Source organism: Aquarana catesbeiana, linkage group LG03 (genome assembly GCF_042186555.1).
Source record: "Aquarana catesbeiana isolate 2022-GZ linkage group LG03, ASM4218655v1, whole genome shotgun sequence".
NCBI classification, from domain to species: Eukaryota; Metazoa; Chordata; class Amphibia; order Anura; family Ranidae; genus Aquarana; species Aquarana catesbeiana.
The window spans coordinates 660,219,257-660,239,544 of NC_133326.1; the positions used below are offsets into that span (position 1 = coordinate 660,219,257).

The window sequence follows — 20,288 nt, forward strand, 5'->3', positions numbered from 1 at the left end:
AGCCGTCCTACCCCTCAACCACAAAGTATTGAGGAACTGAGGATGCCCTCCTAACTCTCCACTCCAAGGTATTAAGGAACTGAGGATGTCCTCCTACCTATCCACCCCAAATAATACGGCACTATGGAAGCCGTCCTACCCCTCAACCCCAAAGTATTGAGGCACTGAGGAAGCCCTCCTAACTCTCTACCCCAAGGTAATAAGGAACTGAGGATGTCCTCCTACCTATCCATCCCAAATAATACGGCACTATGGAAGCCGTCCTACCCCTCAACCCCAAAGTATTGAGGAACTGAGGATGCCCTCCTAACTCTCCACTCCAAGGTATTAAGGAACTGAGAATGCCCACCTACCTCTCCACGTTAAAGTATCAAGGCACTGAGGATGCCCTCCTACCCCTCTACCACAAAGTATTGAGAAACTGAGGGTGCCCTCCTACCCCAAAGTATTGAGGCACTGAGGAAGCCCTCCTAACTCTCTACCCCAAGGTATTAAGGAACTGAGGATGTCCTCCTACCTATCCATCCCAAATAATACGGCACTATGGAAGCCATCCTACCCCTCAACCCCAAAGTATTGAGGAACTGAGGATGCCCTCCTAACTCTCCACTCCAAGGTATTAAGGAACTGAGAATGCCCTCCTACCTCTCCACGTTAAAGTATCAAGGCACTGAGGATGCCCTCCTACCCCTCTACCCCAAAGTATTGAGAAACTGAGGGTGCCCTCCTACCCCAAAGTATTGAGGAACTGAGGATGCCCTCCTAACTCTCCACTCCAAGGTATTAAGGAATTGAGAATGCCCTCCTACCTCTCCACGTTAAAGTATCAAGGCACTGAGGATGCCCTTCTACCCCTCTACCCCAAAGTATTGAGAAACTGAGGGTGCCCTCCTACCCCAAAGTATTGAGGAACTGAGGATGCCCTCCTAACTCTAAACTCCAAGGTATTAAGGAACTGAGGATGTCCTCCTACCTATCCACCCCAAATAATACGGCACTATGGAAGCCGTCCTACCCCTCAACCCCAAAGTATTCAGGAACTGAGGATGCCCTCCTAACTCTCCACTCCAAGGTATTAAGGAACTGAGAATGCCCTCCTACCTCTCCACGTTAAAGTATCAAGGCACTGAGGATGCCCTCCTACCCCTCTACCCCAAAGTATTGAGATACTGAGGGTGCCCTCCTACCAGAAAGTATTGAGGCACTGAGGAAGCCCTCCTAACTCTCTACCCCAAGGTATTAAGGAACTGAGGATGTCCTCCTACCTATCCACCCCAAATAATACGGCACTATGGAAGCCGTCCTACCCCTCAACCCCAAAGTATTGAGGAACTGAGGATGCCCTCCTAACTCTCCACTAAAAGGTATTAAGGAACTGAGAATGCCCTCCTACCTCTCCATGTTAAAGTATCAAGGCACTGAGGATGCCCTCCTACCCCTCTACCCCAAAGTATTGTGAAACTGTGGGTGCGCTCCTACCCCAAAGTATTGAGACACTGAGGAAGCCCTCCTAACTCTCTACCCCAAGGTATTAAGGAACTGAGGATGTCCTCCTACCTATCCATCCCAAATAATACGGCACTATGGAAGCCGTCCTACCCCTCAACCCCAAAGTATTGAGGAACTGAGGATGCCCTCCTAACTCTCCACTCCAAGGTATTAAGGAACTGAGAATGCCCTCCTACCTCTCCACGTTAAAGTATCAAGGCACTGAGGATGCCCTCCTACCCCTCTACCCCAAAGTATTGAGAAACTGAGGGTGCCCTCCTACCCCAAAGTATTGAGGAACTGAGGATGCCCTCCTAACTCTCCACTCCAAGGTATTAAGGAACTGAGAATGCCCTCCTACCTCTCCACGTTAAAGTATCAAGGCACTGAGGATGCCCTCCTACCCCTCTACCCCAAAGTATTGAGAAACTGAGGGTGCCCTCCTACCCCAAAGTATTGAGGAACTGAGGATGCCCTCCTAACTCTCCACTCCAAGGTATTAAGGAACTGAGAATGCCCTCCTACCTCTCCACGTTAAAGTATCAAGGCACTGAGGATGCCCTCCTACCCCTCTACCACAAAGTATTGAGAAACTGAGGGTGCCCTCCTACCCCAAAGTATTGAGGCACTGAGGAAGCCCTCCTAACTCTCTACCCCAAGGTATTAAGGAACTGAGGATGTCCTCCTACCTATCCATCCCAAATAATACGGCACTATGGAAGCCGTCCTACCCCTCAACCCCAAAGTATTGAGGAACTGAGGATGCCCTCCTAACTCTCCACTCCAAGGTATTACGGAACTGAGAATGCCCTCCTACCTCTCCACGTTAAAGTATCAAGGCACTGAGGATGCCCTCCTACCCCTCTACCCCAAAGTATTGAGAAACTGAGGGTGCCCTCCTTCCCCAAAGTATTGAGGAACTGAGGATGCCCTCCTAACTCTCCACTCCAAGGTATTAAGGAACTGAGAATGCCCTCCTACCTCTCCACGTTAAAGTATAAAGGCACTGAGGATGCCCTCCTACCCCTCTACCCCAAAGTATTGAGAAACTGAGGGTGCCCTCCTACCCCAAAGTATTGAGGCACTGAGGAAGCCCTCCTAACTCTCTACCCCAAGGTATTAAGGAACTGAGGATGTCCTCCTACCTATCCATCCCAAATAATACGGCACTATGGAAGCCGTCCTACCCCTCAACCCCAAAGTATTGAGGAACTGAGGATGCCCTCCTAACTCTCCACTCCAAGGTATTAAGGAACTGAGAATGCCCTCCTACCTCTCCACGTTAAAGTATCAAGGCAATGAGGATGCCCTCCTACCCCTCTACCCCAAAGTATTGAGAAACTGAGGGTGCCCTCCTACCCCAAAGTATTGAGGAACTGAGGATGCCCTCCTAACTCTCCACTCCAAGGTATTAAGGAACTGAGAATGCCCTCCTACCTCTCCACGTTAAAGTATCAAGGCACTGAGGATGCCCTCCTACCCCTCTACCCCAACGTATTGAGAAACTGAGGGTGCCCTCCTACCCCAAAGTATTGAGGCACTGAGGAAGCCCTCCTAACTCTCTACCCCAAGGTATTAAGGAACTGAGGATGTCCTCCTACCTATCCACCCCAAATAATACGGCACTATGGAAGCCGTCCTACCCCTCAACCCCAAAGTATTGAGGAACTGAGGATGCCCTCCTAACTCTCCACTCCAAGGTATTAAGGAACTGAGAATGCCCTCCTACCTCTCCACGTTAAAGTATCAAGGCACTGAGGATGCCCTCCTACCCCTATACCCCAAAGTATTGAGAAACTGAGGGTGCCCTCCTACCCCAAAGTATTGAGGAACTGAGGATGCCCTCCTAACTCTCCACTCCAAGGTATTAAGGAACTGAGAATGCCCTCCTACCTCTCCACGTTAAAGTATCAAGGCACTGAGGATGCCCTCCTACCCCTCTACCCCAAAGTATTGAGAAACTGAGGGCGCCCTCCTACCCCAAAGTATTGAGGAACTGAGGATGCCCTCCTAACTCTCCACTCCAAGGTATTAAGGAACTGAGGATGTACTCCTACCTATCCACCCCAAATAATACGGCACTATGGAAGCCGACCTACCCCTCAACCCCAAAGTATTGAGGAACTGAGGATGTCCTCCTAACTCTCCACTCCAAGGTATTAAGGAACTGAGAATGCCCTCCTACCTCTCCACGTTAAAGTATCAAGGCACTGAGGATGCCCTCCTACCCCTCTACCCCAAAGTATTGAGAAACTGAGGGTGCCCTCCTACCCCAAAGTATTGAGGAACTGAGGATGCCCTCCTAACTCTCCACTCCAAGGTATTAAGGAACTGAGGATGTCCTCCTACCTATCCACCCCAAATAATACGGCACTATGGAAGCCGTCCTACCCCTCAACCCCAAAGTATTGAGGAACTGAGGATGCCCTCCTAACTCTCCACTCCAAGGTATTAAGGAACTGAGAATGCCCTCCTACCTCTCCACATTAAAGTATCAAAGCACTGAGGATGCCCTCCTACCCCTCTACCCCAAAGTATTGAGAAACTGAGGGTGCCCTCCTACCCCAAAGTATTGAGGCACTGAGGAAGCCCTCCTAACTCTCTACCCCAAGGTATTAAGGAACTGAGGATGTCCTCCTACCTATCCATCCCAAATAATACGGCACTATGGAAGCCGTCCTACCCCTCAACCCCAAAGTATTGAGGAACTGAGGATGCCCTCCTAACTCTCCACTCCAAGGTATTAAGGAACTGAGAATGCCCTCCTACCTCTCCACGTTAAAGTATCAAGGCACTGAGGATGCCCTCCTACCCCTCTACCACAAAGTATTGAGAAACTGAGGGTGCCCTCCTACCCCAAAGTATTGAGGCACTGAGGAAGCCCTCCTAACTCTCTACCCAAAGGTATTAAGGAACTGAGGATGTCCTCCTACCTATCCATCCCAAATAATACGGCACTATGGAAGCCGTCCTACCCCTCAACCACAAAGTATTGAGGAACTGAGGATGCCCTCCTAACTCTCCACTCCAAGGTATTAAGGAACTGAGAATGCCCTCCTACCTCTCCACGTTAAAGTAACAAGGCACTGAGGATGCCCTCCTACCCCTCTACCCCAAACTATTGAGAAACTGAGGGTGCCCTCCTACCCCAAAGTATTGAGGAACTGAGGATGCCCTCCTAACTCTCCACTCCAAGGTATGAAGGAATTGAGAATGCCCTCCTACCTCTCCACGTTAAAGTATCAAGGCACTGAGGATGCCCTCCTACCCCTCTACCCCAAAGTATTGAGAAACTGAGGGTGCCCTCCTACCCCAAAGTATTGAGGAACTGAGGATGCCCTCCTAACTCTAAACTCCAAGGTATTAAGGAACTGAGGATGTCCTCCTACCTATCCACCCCAAATAATACGGCACTATGGAAGCCGTCCTACCCCTCAACCCCAAAGTATTGAGGAACTGAGGATGCCCTCCTAACTCTCCACTCCAAGGTATTAAGGAACTGAGAATGCCCTCCTACCTCTCCACGTTAAAGTATCAAGGCACTGAGGAAGCCCTCCTACCCCTCTACCCCAAAGTATTGAGAAACTGAGGGTGCCCTCCTACCCCAAAGTATTGAGGAACTGAGGATGCCCTCCTAACTCTCCACTCCAAGGTATTAAGGAACTGAGAATGCCCTCCTACCTCTCCACGTTAAAGTATCAAGGCACTGAGGATGCCCTCCTACCCCTCTACCCCAAAGTATTGAGAAACTGAGGGTGCCCTCCTACCCCAAAGTATTGAGGCACTGAGGAAGCCCTCCTAACTCTCTACCCCAAGGTATTAAGGAACTGAGGATGTCCTCCTACCTATCCACCCCAAATAATACGGCACTATGGAAGCCGTCCTACCCCTCAACCCCAAAGTATTGAGGAACTGAGGATGTCCTCCTACCTCTCCACTCCAAGGTATTAAGGAACTGAGAATGCCCTCCTACCTCTCCACGTTAAAGTATCAAGGCACTGAGGATGCCCTCCTACCCCTCTACCCCAAAGTATTGAGAAACTGAGGGTGCCCTCCTACCCCAAAGTATTGAGGAACTGAGGATGCCCTCCTAACTCTAAACTCCAAGGTATTAAGGAACTGAGGATGTCCTCCTACCTATCCACGTTAAAGTATCAAGGCACTGAGAATGCCCTCCTACCCCTCTACCACAAAGTATTGAGAAACTGAGGGTGCCCTCCTACCCCAAAGTATTGAGGAACTGAGGATGCCCTCCTAACTCTAAACTCCAAGGTATTAAGGAACTGAGAATGCCCTCCTACCTCTCCACGTTAAAGTATCAAGGCACTGAGAATGCCCTCCTACCCCTCTACCACAAAGTATTGAGAAACTGAGGGTGCCCTCCTACCCCAAAGTATTGAGGAACTGAGGATGCCCTCCTAACTCTAAACTCCAAGGTATTAAGGAACTGAGGATGTCCTCCTACCTATCCACCCCAAATAATACGGCACTATGGAAGCCGTCCTACCCCTCAACCCCAAAGTATTGAGGAACTGAGGATGCCCTCCTAACTCTCCACTCCAAGGTATTAAGGAACTGAGAATGCCCTCCTACCTCTCCACGTTAAAGTATCAAGGCACTGAGGAAGCCCTCCTACCCCTCTACCCCAAAGTATTGAGAAACTGAGGGTGCCCTCCTACCCCAAAGTATTGAGGAACTGAGGATGCCCTCCTAACTCTCCACTCCAAGGTATTAAGGAACTGAGAATGCCCTCCTACCTCTCCACGTTAAAGTATCAAGGCACTGAGGATGCCCTCCTACCCCTCTACCCCAAAGTATTGAGAAACTGAGGGTGCCCTCCTACCCCAAAGTATTGAGGAACTGAGGATGCCCTCCTAACTCTCCACTCCAAGGTATTAAGGAACTGAGAATGCCCTCCTACCTCTCCACGTTAAAGTATCAAGGCACTGAGGATGCCCTCCTACCCCTCTACCCCAAAGTATTGAGAAACTGAGGGCGCCCTCCTACCCCAAAGTATTGAGGAACTGAGGATGCCCTCCTAACTCTCCACTCCAAGGTATTAAGGAACTGAGGATGTCCTCCTACCTATCCACCCCAAATAATACGGCACTATGGAAGCCGACCTACCCCTCAACCCCAAAGTAATGAGGAACTGAGGATGTCCTCCTAACTCTCCACTCCAAGGTATTAAGGAACTGAGAATGCCCTCCTACCTCTCCACGTTAAAGTATCAAGGCACTGAGGATGCCCTCCTACCCCTCTACCCCAAAGTATTGAGAAACTGAGGGTGCCCTCCTACCCCAAAGTATTGAGGAACTGAGGATGCCCTCCTAACTCTCCACTCCAAGGTATTAAGGAACTGAGGATGTCCTCCTACCTATCCACCCCAAATAATACGGCACTATGGAAGCCGTCCTACCCCTCAACCCCAAAGTATTGAGGAACTGAGGATGCCCTCCTAACTCTCCACTCCAAGGTATTAAGGAACTGAGAATGCCCTCCTACCTCTCCACATTAAAGTATCAAAGCACTGAGGATGCCCTCCTACCCCTCTACCCCAAAGTATTGAGAAACTGAGGGTGCCCTCCTACCCCAAAGTATTGAGGCACTGAGGAAGCCCTCCTAACTCTCTACCCCAAGGTATTAAGGAACTGAGGATGTCCTCCTACCTATCCATCCCAAATAATACGGCACTATGGAAGCCGTCCTACCCCTCAACCCCAAAGTATTGAGGAACTGAGGATGCCCTCCTAACTCTCCACTCCAAGGTATTAAGGAACTGAGAATGCCCTCCTACCTCTCCACGTTAAAGTATCAAGGCACTGAGGATGCCCTCCTACCCCTCTACCACAAAGTATTGAGAAACTGAGGGTGCCCTCCTACCCCAAAGTATTGAGGCACTGAGGAAGCCCTCCTAACTCTCTACCCAAAGGTATTAAGGAACTGAGGATGTCCTCCTACCTATCCATCCCAAATAATACGGCACTATGGAAGCCGTCCTACCCCTCAACCACAAAGTATTGAGGAACTGAGGATGCCCTCCTAACTCTCCACTCCAAGGTATTAAGGAACTGAGAATGCCCTCCTACCTCTCCACGTTAAAGTAACAAGGCACTGAGGATGCCCTCCTACCCCTCTACCCCAAACTATTGAGAAACTGAGGGTGCCCTCCTACCCCAAAGTATTGAGGAACTGAGGATGCCCTCCTAACTCTCCACTCCAAGGTATGAAGGAATTGAGAATGCCCTCCTACCTCTCCACGTTAAAGTATCAAGGCACTGAGGATGCCCTCCTACCCCTCTACCCCAAAGTATTGAGAAACTGAGGGTGCCCTCCTACCCCAAAGTATTGAGGAACTGAGGATGCCCTCCTAACTCTAAACTCCAAGGTATTAAGGAACTGAGGATGTCCTCCTACCTATCCACCCCAAATAATACGGCACTATGGAAGCCGTCCTACCCCTCAACCCCAAAGTATTGAGGAACTGAGGATGCCCTCCTAACTCTCCACTCCAAGGTATTAAGGAACTGAGAATGCCCTCCTACCTCTCCACGTTAAAGTATCAAGGCACTGAGGAAGCCCTCCTACCCCTCTACCCCAAAGTATTGAGAAACTGAGGGTGCCCTCCTACCCCAAAGTATTGAGGAACTGAGGATGCCCTCCTAACTCTCCACTCCAAGGTATTAAGGAACTGAGAATGCCCTCCTACCTCTCCACGTTAAAGTATCAAGGCACTGAGGATGCCCTCCTACCCCTCTACCCCAAAGTATTGAGAAACTGAGGGTGCCCTCCTACCCCAAAGTATTGAGGCACTGAGGAAGCCCTCCTAACTCTCTACCCCAAGGTATTAAGGAACTGAGGATGTCCTCCTACCTATCCACCCCAAATAATACGGCACTATGGAAGCCGTCCTACCCCTCAACCCCAAAGTATTGAGGAACTGAGGATGTCCTCCTACCTCTCCACTCCAAGGTATTAAGGAACTGAGAATGCCCTCCTACCTCTCCACGTTAAAGTATCAAGGCACTGAGGATGCCCTCCTACCCCTCTACCCCAAAGTATTGAGAAACTGAGGGTGCCCTCCTACCCCAAAGTATTGAGGAACTGAGGATGCCCTCCTAACTCTAAACTCCAAGGTATTAAGGAACTGAGGATGTCCTCCTACCTATCCACGTTAAAGTATCAAGGCACTGAGAATGCCCTCCTACCCCTCTACCACAAAGTATTGAGAAACTGAGGGTGCCCTCCTACCCCAAAGTATTGAGGAACTGAGGATGCCCTCCTAACTCTAAACTCCAAGGTATTAAGGAACTGAGAATGCCCTCCTACCTCTCCACGTTAAAGTATCAAGGCACTGAGAATGCCCTCCTACCCCTCTACCACAAAGTATTGAGAAACTGAGGGTGCCCTCCTACCCCAAAGTATTGAGGAACTGAGGATGCCCTCCTAACTCTAAACTCCAAGGTATTAAGGAACTGAGGATGTCCTCCTACCTATCCACCCCAAATAATACGGCACTATGGAAGCCGTCCTACCCCTCAACCCCAAAGTATTGAGGAACTGAGGATGCCCTCCTAACTCTCCACTCCAAGGTATTAAGGAACTGAGAATGCCCTCCTACCTCTCCACGTTAAAGTATCAAGGCACTGAGGAAGCCCTCCTACCCCTCTACCCCAAAGTATTGAGAAACTGAGGGTGCCCTCCTACCCCAAAGTATTGAGGAACTGAGGATGCCCTCCTAACTCTCCACTCCAAGGTATTAAGGAACTGAGAATGCCCTCCTACCTATCCACGTTAAAGTATCAAGGCACTGAGGATGCCCTCCTACCCCTCTACCCCAAAGTATTGAGAAACTGAGGGTGCCCTCCTACCCCAAAGTATTGAGGCACTGAGGAAGCCCTCCTAACTCTCTACCCCAAGGTATTAAGGAACTGAGGATGTCCTCCTACCTATCCATCCCAAATAATACGGCACTATGGAAGACGTCCTACCCCTCAACCCCAAAGTATTGAGGAACTGAGGATGCCCTCCTAACTCTCCACTCCAAGGTATTAAGGAACTGAGAATGCCCTCCTACCTCTCCACGTTAAAGTATCAAGGCACTGAGGATGCCCTCCTACCCCTCTACCCCAAAGTATTGAGAAACTGAGGGTGCCCTCCTACCCCAAAGTATTGAGGAACTGAGGATGCCCTCCTAACTCTCCACTCCAAGGTATTAAGGAACTGAGAATGCCCTCCTACCTCTCCACGTTAAAGTATAAAGGCACTGAGGATGCCCTCCTACCCCTCTACCCCAAAGTATTGAGAAACTGAGGGTGCCCTCCTACCCCAAAGTATTGAGGCACTGAGGAAGCCCTCCTAACTCTCTACCCCCAAGGTATTAAGGAACTGAGGATGTCCTCCTACCTATCCACCCCAAATAATACGGCACTATGGAAGCCGTCCTACCCCTCAACCCCAAAGTATTGAGGAACTGAGGATGCCCTCCTAACTCTCCACTCCAAGGTATTAAGGAACTGAGAATGTCCTCCTACCTCTCCACGTTAAAGTATCAAGGCACTGAGGATGCCCTCCTACCCCTCTACCCCAAAGTATTGAGAAACTGAGGGTGCCCTCCTACCCCAAAGTATTGAGGAACTGAGGATGCCCTCCTAACTCTCCACTCCAAGGTATTAAGGAACTGAGAATGCCCTCCTACCTCTCCACGTTAAAGTATCAAGGCACTGAGGATGCCCTCCTACCCCTCTACCCCAACGTATTGAGAAACTGAGGGTGCCCTCCTACCCCAAAGTATTGAGGCACTGAGGAAGCCCTCCTAACTCTCTACCCCAAGGTATTAAGGAATTGAGGATGTCCTCCTACCTATCCATCCCAAATAATACGGCACTAAGGAAGCCGTCCTACCCCTCAACCCCAAAGTATTGAGGAACTGAGGATGCCCTCCTAACTCTCCACTCCAAGGTATTAAGGAACTGAGAATGCCCTCCTACCTCTCCATGTTAAAGTATCAAGGCACTGAGGATGCCCTCCTACCCCTCTACCCCAAAGTATTGAGAAACTGAGGGTGCCCTCCTACCCCAAAGTATTGAGGCACTGAGGAAGCCCTCCTAACTCTCTACCCCAAGGTATTAAGGAACTGAGGATGTCCTCCTACCTATCCATCCCAAATAATACGGCACTATGGAAGCCGTCCTACCCCTCAACCCCAAAGTATTGAGGAACTGAGGATGCCCTCCTAACTCTCCACTCCAAGGTATTAAGGAACTGAGAATGCCCTCCTACCTCTCCACGTTAAAGTATCAAGGCACTGAGGATGCCCTCCTACCCCTCTACCCCAAAGTATTGAGAAACTGAGGGTGCCCTCCTACCCCAAAGTATTGAGGAACTGAGGATGCCCTCCTAACTCTCCACTCCAAGGTATTAAGGAACTGAGAATGCCCTCCTACCTCTCCACGTTAAAGTATCAAGGCACTGAGGATGCCCTCCTACCCCTCTACCCCAAAGTATTGAGAAACTGAGGGTGTCCTCCTACCCCAAAGTATTGAGGAACTGAGGATGCCCTCCTAACTCTCCACTCCAAGGTGTTAAGGAACTGAGGATGTCCTCCTACCTATCCACCCCAAATAATACGGCACTATGGAAGCCGTCCTACCCCTCAACCCCAAAGTATTGAGGAACTGAGGATGCCCTCCTAACTCTCCACTCCAAGGTATTAAGGAACTGAGAATGCCCTCCTACCTCTCCACATTAAATATCAAGGCACTGAGGATGCCCTCCTACCCCTCTACCCCAAAGTATTGAGAAACTGAGGGTGCCCTCCTACCCCAAAGTATTGAGGCACTGAGGAAGCCCTCCTAACTCTCTACCCCAAGGTATTAAGGAACTGAGGATGTCCTCCTACCTATCCATCCCAAATAATACGGCACTATGGAAGCCGTCCTACCCCTCAACCCCAAAGTATTGAGGAACTGAGGATGCCCTCCTAACTCTCCACTCCAAGGTATTAAGGAACTGAGAATGCCCTCCTACCTCTCCACGTTAAAGTATCAAGGCACTGAGGATGCCCTCCTACCCCTCTACCACAAAGTATTGAGAAACTGAGGGTGCCCTCCTACCCCAAAGTATTGAGGCACTGAGGAAGCCCTCCTAACTCTCTACCCCAAGGTATTAAGGAACTGAGGATGTCCTCCTACCTATCCATCCCAAATAATACGGCACTATGGAAGCCGTCCTACCCCTCAACCCCAAAGTATTGAGGAACTGAGGATGCCCTCCTAACTCTCCACTCCAAGGTATTAAGGAACTGAGAATGCCCTCCTACCTCTCCACGTTAAAGTAACAAGGCACTGAGGATGCCCTCCTACCCCTCTACCCCAAAGTATTGAGAAACTGAGGGTGCCCTCCTACCCCAAAGTATTGAGGAACTGAGGATGCCCTCCTAACTCTCCACTCCAAGGTATTAAGGAACTGAGAATGCCCTCCTACCTCTCCTCGTTAAAGTATCAAGGCACTGAGGATGCCCTCCTACCCCTCTACCCCAAAGTATTGAGAAACTGAGGGTGCCCTCCTACCTCAAAGTATTGAGGAACTGAGGATGCCCTCCTAACTCTAAACTCCAAGGTATTAAGGAACTGAGGATGTCCTCCTACCTATCCACCCCAAATAATACGGCACTATGGAAGCCGTCCTACCCCTCAACCCCAAAGTATTGAGGAACTGAGGAGGCCCTCCTAACTCTCCACTCCAAGGTATTAAGAAACTGAGAATGCCCTCCTACCTCTCCACGTTAAAGTATCAAGGCACTGAGGATGCCCTCCTACCCCTCTACCCCAAAGTATTGAGAAACTGAGGGTTCCCTCCTACCCCAAAGTATTGAGGCACTGAGGAAGCCCTCCTAACTCTCTACCCCAATGTATTAAGGAACTGAGGATGTCCTCCTACCTATCCATCCCAAATAAAACGGCACTATGGAAGCCGTCCTACCCCTCAACCCCAAAGTATTGAGAAACTGAGGGTGCCCTCATACCCCAAAGTATTGAGGAACTGAGGATGCCCTCCTAACTCTCCACTCCAAGGTATTAAGGAACTGAGAATGCCCTCCTACCTCTCCACGTTAAAGTATCAAGGCACTGAGGATGCCCTCCTACCCCTCTACCCCAAAGTATTGGGAAACTTAGGGTGCCCTCCTACCCCAAAGTATTGAGGCACTAAGGAAGCCCTCCTAACTCTCTACCCCAAGGTATTAAGGAACTGAGGATGTCCTCCTACCTATCCACCCCAAATAATACGGCACTATGGAAGCCGTCCTACCCCTCAACCCCAAAGTATTGAGGAACTGAGGATGCCCTCCTAACTCTCCACTCCAAGGTATTAAGGAACTGAGAATGCCCTCCTACCTCTCCATGTTAAAGTATCAAGGCACTGAGGATGCCCTCCTACCCCTCTACCCCAAAGTATTGAGAAACTGAGGGTGCCCTCCTACCCCAAAGTATTGAGGCACTGAGGAAGCCCTCCTAACTCTCTACCCCAAGGTATTAAGGAACTGAGGATGTCCTCCTACCTATCCATCCCAAATAATACGGCACTATGGAAGCCGTCCTACCCCTCAACCCCAAAGTATTGAGGAACTGAGGATGCCCTCCTAACTCTCCACTCCAAGGTATTAAGGAACTGAGAATGCCCTCCTACCTCTCCACGTTAAAGTATCAAGGCACTGAGGATGCCCTCCTACCCCTCTACCCCAAAGTATTGAGAAACTGAGGGTGCTCTCCATCCCCAAAGTATTGAGGAACTGAGGATGCCCTCCTAACTCTCCACTCCAAGGTATTAAGGAACTGAGAATGCCCTCCTACCTCTCCACGTTAAAGTATCAAGGCACTGAGGATGCCCTCCTACCCCTCTACACCAAAGTATTGAGAAACTGAGGGTGCCCTCCTACCCCAAAGTATTGAGGAACTGAGGATGCCCTCCTAACTCTCCACTCCAAGGTATTAAGGAACTGAGGATGTCCTCCTACCTATCCATCCCAAATAATACGGCACTATGGAAGCCGTCCTACCCCTCAACCCCAAAGTATTGAGGAACTGAGGATGTCCTCCTAACTCTCCACTCCAAGGTATTAAGGAACTGAGAATGCCCTCCTACCTCTCCACGTTAAAGTATCAAGGCACTGAGGATGCCCTCCTACCCCTCTACCCCAAAGTATTGAGAAACTGAGGGTGCCCTCCTACCCCAAAGTATTGAGGAACTGAGGATGCCCTCCTAACTCTCCACTCCAAGGTATTAAGGAACTGAGGATGTCCTCCTACCTATCCACCCCAAATAATACGGCACTTTGGAAGCCGTCCTACCCCTCAACCCCAAAGTATTGAGGAACTGAGGATGCCCTCCTAACTCTCCACTCCAAGGTATTAAGGAACTGAGAATGCCCTCCTACCTCTCCATGTTAAAGTATCAAGGCACTGAGGATGCCCTCCTACCCCTCTACCCCAAAGTATTGAGAAACTGAGGGTGCCCTCCTACCCCAAAGTATTGAGGCACTGAGGAAGCCCTCCTAACTCTCTACCCCAAGGTATTAAAGAACTGAGGATGTCCTCCTACCTATCCATCCCAAATAATACGGCACTATGGAAGCCGTCCTACCCCTCAACCCCAAAGTATTGAGGAACTGAGGATGCCCTCCTAACTCTCCACTCCAAGGTATTAAGGAACTGAGAATGCCCTCCTACCTCTCCACGTTAAAGTATCAAGGCACTGAGGATGCCCTCCTACCCCTCTACCACAAAGTATTGAGAAACTGAGGGTGCCCTCCTACCCCAAAGTATTGAGGCACTGAGGAAGCCCTCCTAACTCTCTACCCCAAGGTATTAAGGAACTGAGGATGTCCTCCTACCTATCCACCCCAAATAATACGGCACTATGGAAGCCGTCCTACCCCTCAACCCCAAAGTATTGAGGAACTGAGGATGCCCTCCTAACTCTCCACTCCAAGGTATTAAGGAACTGAGAATGCCCTCCTACCTCTCCACGTTAAAGTATCAAGGCACTGAGGATGCCCTCCTACCCCTCTACCCCAAAGTATTGAGAAACTGAGGGTGCCCTCCTACCCCAAAGTATTGAGGAACTGAGGATGCCCTCCTAACTCTCCACTCCAAGGTATTAAGGAACTGAGAATGCCCTCCTACCTCTCCACGTTAAAGTATCAAGGCACTGAGGATGCCCTCCTACCCCTCTACCCCAAAGTATTGAGAAACTGAGGGTGCCCTCCTACCCCAAAGTATTGAGGAACTGAGGATGTCCTCCTACCTATCCATCCCAAATAATACGGCACTATGGAAGCCGTCCTACCCCTCAACCCCAAAGTATTGAGGAACTGAGGATGTCCTCCTAACTCTCCACTCCAAGGTATTAAGGAACTGAGAATGCCCTCCTACCTCTCCACGTTAAAGTATCAAGGCACTGAGGATGCCCTCCTACCCCTCTACCCCAAAGTATTGAGAAACTGAGGGTGCCCTCCTACCCCAAAGTATTGAGGAACTGAGGATGCCCTCCTAACTCTCCACTCCAAGGTATTAAGGAACTGAGGATGTCCTCCTACCTATCCACCCCAAATAATACGGTACTTTGGAAGCCGTCCTACCCCTCAACCCCAAAGTATTGAGGAACTGAGGATGCCCTCCTAACTCTCCACTCCAAGGTATTAAGGAACTGAGAATGCCCTCCTACCTCTCCATGTTAAAGTATCAAGGCACTGAGGATGCCCTCCTACCCCTCTACCCCAAAGTATTGAGAAACTGAGGGTGCCCTCCTACCCCAAAGTATTGAGGCACTGAGGAAGCCCTCCTAACTCTCTACCCCAAGGTATTAAGGAACTGAGGATGTCCTCCTACCTATCCATCCCAAATAATACGGCACTATGGAAGCCGTCCTACCCCTCAACCCCAAAGTATTGAGGAACTGAGGATGCCCTCCTAACTCTCCACTCCAAGGTATTAAGGAACTGAGAATGCCCTCCTACCTCTCCACGTTAAAGTATCAAGGCACTGAGGATGCCCTCCTACCCCTCTACCACAAAGTATTGAGAAACTGAGTGTGCCCTCCTACCCCAAAGTATTGAGGCACTGAGGAAGCCCTCCTAACTCTCTACCCCAAGGTATTAAGGAACTGAGGATGTCCTCCTACCTATCCACCCCAAATAATACGGCACTATGGAAGCCGTCCTACCCCTCAACCCCAAAGTATTGAGGAACTGAGGATGCCCTCCTAACTCTCCACTCCAAGGTATTAAGGAACTGAGAATGCCCTCCTACCTCTCCACGTTAAAGTATCAAGGCACTGAGGATGCCCTCCTACCCCTCTACCCCAAAGTATTGAGAAACTGAGGGTGCCCTCCTACCCCAAAGTATTGAGGAACTGAGGATGCCCTCCTAACTCTCCACTCCAAGGTATTAAGGAACTGAGAATGCCCTCCTACCTCTCCACGTTAAAGTATCAAGGCACTGAGGATGCCCTCCTACCCCTCTACCCCAAAGTATTGAGAAACTGAGGGTGCCCTCCTACCCCAAAGTATTGAGGAACTGAGGATGTCCTCCTACCTATCCATCCCAAATAATACGGCACTATGGAAGCCGTCCTACCCCTCAACCCCAAAGTATTGAGGAACTAAGGATGTCCTCCTAACTCTCCACTCCAAGGTATTAAGGAACTGAGAATGCCCTCCTACCTCTCCACGTTAAAGTATCAAGGCACTGAGGATGCCCTCCTACCCCTCTACCCCAAAGTATTGAGAAACTGAGGGTGCCCTCCTACCCCAAAGTATTGAGGAACTGAGGATGCCCTCCTAACTCTCCACTCCAAGGTATTAAGGAACTGAGGATGTCCTCCTACCCATCCACCCCAAATAATACGGCACTTTGGAAGCCGTCCTACCCCTCAACCCCAAAGTATTGAGGAACTGAGGATGCCCTCCTAACTCTCCACTCCAAGGTATTAAGGAACTGAGAATGCCCTCCTACCTCTCCATGTTAAAGTATCAAGGCACTGAGGATGCCCTCCTACCCCTCTACCCCAAAGTATTGAGAAACTGAGGGTGCCCTCCTACCCCAAAGTATTGAGGCACTGAGGAAGCCCTCCTAACTCTCTACCCCAAGGTATTAAGGAACTGAGGATGTCCTCCTACCTATCCATCCCAAATAATACGGCACTATGGAAGCCGTCCTACCCCTCAACCCCAACGTATTGAGGAACTGAGGATGCCCTCCTAACTCTCCACTCCAAGGTATTAAGGAACTGAGAATGCCCTCCTACCTCTCCACGTTAAAGTATCAAGGCACTGAGGATGCCCTCCTACCCCTCTACCACAAAGTATTGAGAAACTGAGGGTGCCCTCCTACCCCAAAGTATTGAGGCACTGAGGAAGCCCTCCTAACTCTCTACCCCAAGGTATTAAGGAACTGAGGATGTCCTCCTACCTATCCACCCCAAATAATACGGCACTATGGAAGCCGTCCTACCCCTCAACCCCAAAGTATTGAGGAACTGAGGATGCCCTCCTAACTCTCCACTCCAAGGTATTAAGGAACTGAGAATGCCCTCCTACCTCTCCACGTTAAAGTATCAAGGCACTGAGGATGCCCTCCTACCCCTCTACCCCAAAGTATTGAGAAACTGAGGGTGCCCTCCTACCCCAAAGTATTGAGGAACTGAGGATGCCCTCCTAACTCTCCACTCCAAGGTATTAAGGAACTGAGAATGCCCTCCTACCTCTCCATGTTAAAGTATCAAGGCACTGAGGATGCCCTCCTACCCCTCTACCCCAAAGTATTGAGAAACTGAGGGTGCCCTCCTACCCCAAAGTATTGAGGCACTGAGGAAGCCCTCCTAACTCTCTACCCCAAGGTATTAAGGAACTGAGGAAGTCCTCCTACCTATCCACCCCAAATAATATGGCACTATGGAAGCCGTCCTACCCCTCAACCCCAAAGTATTGAGGAACTGAGGATGCCCTCCTAACTCTCCACTCCAAGGTATTAAGGAACTGAGAATGCCCTCCTACCTCTCCACGTTAAAGTATCAAGGCACTGAGGATGCCCTCCTACCCCTCTACCCCAAAGTATTGAGAAACTGAGGGTGCCCTCCTACCCCAAAGTATTGAGGAACTGAGGATGCCCTCCTAACTCTCCACTCCAAGGTATTAAGGAACTGAGAATGCCCTCCTACCTCTCCATGTTAAAGTATCAAGGCACTGAGGATGCCCTCCTACCCCTCTACCCCAAAGTATTGAGAAACTGAGGGTGCCCTCCTACCCCAAAGTATTGAGGCACTGAGGAAGCCCTCCTAACTCTCTACCCCAAGGTATTAAGGAACTGAGGATGTCCTCCTACCTATCCATCCCAAATAATACGGCACTATGGAAGCCGTCCTACCCCTCAACCCCAAAGTATTGAGGAACTGAGGATGCCCTCCTAACTCTCCACTCCAAGGTATTAAGGAACTGAGAATGCCCTCCTACCTCTCCACGTTAAAGTATCAAGGCACTGAGGATGCCCTCCTACCCCTCTACCCCAAAGTATTGAGAAACTGAGGGTGCCCTCCTACCCCAAAGTATTGAGGAACTGAGGATGCCCTCCTAACTCTCCACTCCAAGGTATTAAGGAACTGAGAATGCCCTCCTACCTCTCCACGTTAAAGTATCAAGGCACTGAGGATGCCCTCCTACCCCTCTACCCCAACGTATTGAGAAACTGAGGGTGCCCTCCTACCCCAAAGTATTGAGGCACTGAGGAAGCCCTCCTAACTCTCTACCCCAAGGTATTAAGGAACTGAGGATGTCCTCCTACCTATCCACCCCAAATAATACGGCACTATGGAAGCCGTCCTACCCCTCAACCCCAAAGTATTGAGGAACTGAGGATGCCCTCCTAACTCTCCACTCCAAGGTATTAAGGAACTGAGAATGCCCTCCTACCTCTCCACGTTAAAGTATCAAGGCACTGAGGAAGCCCTCCTACCCCTCTACCCCAAAGTATTGAGAAACTGAGGGTGCCCTCCTACCCCAAAGTATTGAGGAACTGAGGATGCCCTCCTAACTCTCCACTCCAAGGTATTAAGGAACTGAGAATGCCCTCCTACCTCTCCACGTTAAAGTATCAAGGCACTGAGGATGCCCTCCTACCCCTCTACCCCAAAGTATTGAGAAACTGAGGGTGCCATCCTACCCCAAAGTATTGAGGCACTGAGGAAGCCCTCCTAACTCTTTACCCCAAGGTATTAAGGAACTGAGGATGTCCTCCTACCTATCCACCCCAAATAATACGGCACTATGGAAGCCGTCCTACCCCTCAACCCCAAAGTATTGAGGAACTGAGGATGCCCTCCTAACTCTCCACTCCAAGGTATTAAGGAACTGAGAATGCCCTCCTACCTCTTCATGTTAAAGTATCAAGGCACTGAGGATGCCCTCCTACCCCTCTACCCCAAAGTATTGAGAAACTGAGGGTTCCCTCCTACCCCAAAGTATTGAGGCACTGAGGAAGCCCTCCTAACTCTCTACCCCAAGGTATTAAGGAACTGAGGATGTCCTCCTACCTATCCATCCCAAATAATACGGCACTATGGAAGCCGTCCTACCCCTCAACCCCAAAGTATTGAGGAACTGAGGATGCCCTCCTAACTCTCCACTCCAAGGTATTAAGGAACTGAGAATGCCCTCCTACCTCTCCACGTTAAAGTATCAAGGCACTGAGGATGCCCTCCTACCCCTCTACCCCAAAGTATTGAGAAACTGAGGGTGCCCTCCTACCCCAAAGTATTGAGGAACTGAGGATGCCCTCCTAACTCTCCACTCCAAGGTATTAAGGAACTGAGAATGCCCTCCTACCTCTCCATGTTAAAGTATCAAGGCACTGAGGATGCCCTCCTACCCCTCTACCCCAAAGTATTGAGAAACTGAGGGTGCCCTCCTACCCCAAAGTATTGAGGCACTGAGGAAGCCCTCCTAACTCTCTACCCCAAGGTATTAAGGAACTGAGGAAGTCCTCCTACCTATCCACCCCAAATAATATGGCACTATGGAAGCCGTCCTACCCCTCAACCCCAAAGTATTGAGGAACTGAGGATGCCCTCCTAACTCTCCACTCCAAGGTATTAAGGAACTGAGAATGCCCTCCTACCTCTCCACGTTAAAGTATCAAGGCACTGAGGATGCCCTCCTACCCCTCTACCCCAAAGTATTGAGAAACTGAGGGTGCCCTCCTACCCCAAAGTATTGAGGAACTGAGGATGCCCTCCTAACTCTCCACTCCAAGGTATTAAGGAACTGAGAATGCCCTCCTACCTCTCCATGTTAAAGTATCAAGGCACTGAGGATGCCCTCCTACCCCTCTACCCCAAAGTATTGAGAAACTGAGGGTGCCCTCCTACCCCAAAGTATTGAGGCACTGAGGAAGCCCTCCTAACTCTCTACCCCAAGGTATTAAGGAACTGAGGATGTCCTCCTACCTATCCATCCCAAATAATACGGCACTATGGAAGCCGTCCTACCCCTCAACCCCAAAGTATTGAGGAACTGAGGATGCCCTCCTAACTCTCCACTCCAAGGTATTAAGGAACTGAGAATGCCCTCCTACCTCTCCACGTTAAAGTATCAAGGCACTGAGGATGCCCTCCTACCCCTCTACCCCAAAGTATTGAGAAACTGAGGGTGCCCTCCTACCCCAAAGTATTGAGGAACTGAGGATGCCCTCCTAACTCTCCACTCCAAGGTATTAAGGAACTGAGAATGCCCTCCTACCTCTCCACGT

The 20,288-nt window shown here is 50.0% G+C and overlaps 1 long non-coding RNA gene across 3 annotated transcripts in view; it reads left to right on the forward strand.

The window, feature by feature from the left end:
• LOC141133413 (uncharacterized) overlaps window positions 1-20,288 on the forward strand; it is a 1,430,344-nt gene that overhangs the window by 1,351,997 nt on the left and 58,059 nt on the right. The gene's annotated exons all lie outside the window — the stretch shown is intronic.